This window comes from Hydra viridissima, unplaced genomic scaffold, assembly GCF_058129835.1.
Source record: "Hydra viridissima isolate aposymbiotic clone 2 unplaced genomic scaffold, HvirCarnegie_v1 scaffold_9, whole genome shotgun sequence".
NCBI lineage: Eukaryota > Metazoa > Cnidaria > Hydrozoa > Anthoathecata > Hydridae > Hydra > Hydra viridissima.
In genome coordinates, this window is record NW_028324308.1 from 14750539 (window position 1) to 14752230 (window position 1692).

Consider the following 1692-nt stretch of genomic DNA (forward strand, 5'->3'; position numbering starts at 1 on the left):
GATTGTAACTCTTATGCATTTACCCATGCACATAAAAAATACAGTTTTAGGACATTCATAATTATTCCCCGGTGGGAAATCGGCTAGCGAATAGCTAGCGTTATCCGTAACTATTAAGACAGCGATTTGGCCACGAGGATCGATTGCTACAAAAAATTGCGACTAGCTAGCAACAAGTCGTTATGATAAAGACAGCGATTTGGCCAAGAGGATAGCTAGCTTGATAAGCTAGCGATTTGCTAGCTAGATAAGTTAGCGATCCGCTAGCTAAATAATTTAACTAGAATCACTACACGAGTCAGTTTTTAATTTTTGAATTTTTCTAACAAGACTGTTTAAACACTTGTTAAAGAAGAATTTTTCTTTCTTGTTGCAAAATATCAATCTTTAGATTTTTTCAAGTGTTTTGCAATTAAGGTAGTCATACTGGATTCAATGGCAGTTAGAAATAAACAGTAAGCTGCATTAAAAATCAAACTTTCGACTGGTCCAATAATCCTACGCTTTTTATCTACACCAGTTTGATTGATGCTGCAACACAGCTTGTCTGTTATGCAAGTTTTTAAAGCATTTTTTAAAAAGTCACTTACATTTTTCCCACCAATTTGCTTCATCTTTCTGCAAATGATATCTTTATCATTAGAGTTAATTTTTTTTTCTTCTAGTCAGTCAAACTCTTCAACTGAATTTGCTGGTAAATAATCTATATTTATATTTTTGTTATTACCATGGTTAGTGTCTAAAAGTGAACGTATGGTACGCATTTCTGTTTCCAACCCACAAACTTTTCTGTACATGGCATTCACTATAAATTGAATGCCTTCAACAGTATTGGGTTCAACATTTGCTTTCAGAATAAAGTTATTTATTTGGTCTATCCCGTTTTTTTAAGACGGTAAAGAAAAGTAAGAAGATAAATGCAAAAGTGATTAAATTTGTGAAACAGACCGCAACTCTGATGGAAACACTGTGTAACTGGCGAGTCATTAACTTGATCCATTGAGGCAGAGACAGACAGAAAGTTCTAAAACAAGATTAACAATCATTAAAAATACTCTTAAATGATATAAAAACTCTATCACAATATTCTAATTATTTTATATTGATTTTTTCATTTAAAAATGGTAACTAAAAAAACAACAAATAAACCATTCAAATGAAACCAAAAAAAATACTTATTTTCACAAATAGGATAGAAAATTTTAAAAAATGTATACTGAATTGAAATCGGGGAGCTTTGGTGGCTTCCACGATAGCCATGATGGTAAAGAAGGTTCTTCAAAAAGGCTTTTTCTTTTCTCTTTCTGTTTTGTAGATTTGCAGGTGTTGTATTTTTTTGACGTATTAAAATCAATTTCAACTTCTGATTCTGCAGTAAGAATATGCTTCAAAACAAATAACTTTTTTAGTATACGTACAATCATAATTTTTTATGTACAATAAACATATACAAAAATCTATATTAATAAGAGAGCACACCAGAAATCAAAATAAATACAGATCATAAAAACTAAAATACCTAAATTAAATACTCAACACATTTTCTGCAATACTTAGTGTATTGATTACAATATAAATAATTTGTTAAGTTAGTTTAATACTCTGCCTTTTGCTTTGACCCACACGAACAATAAATCTAAGGAGTCCATTTTTTGCTTTGACCCACACGATCAATAAGTCTAAGAAGTCCAT

The 1692-nt window shown here is 30.8% G+C and overlaps 1 pseudogene; it reads right to left on the reverse strand.

Moving 5' to 3' along the window:
• Window positions 1–276: 276 nt before the first annotated feature.
• On the reverse strand, window positions 277–1692 carry LOC149884224 (uncharacterized; annotated as a pseudogene).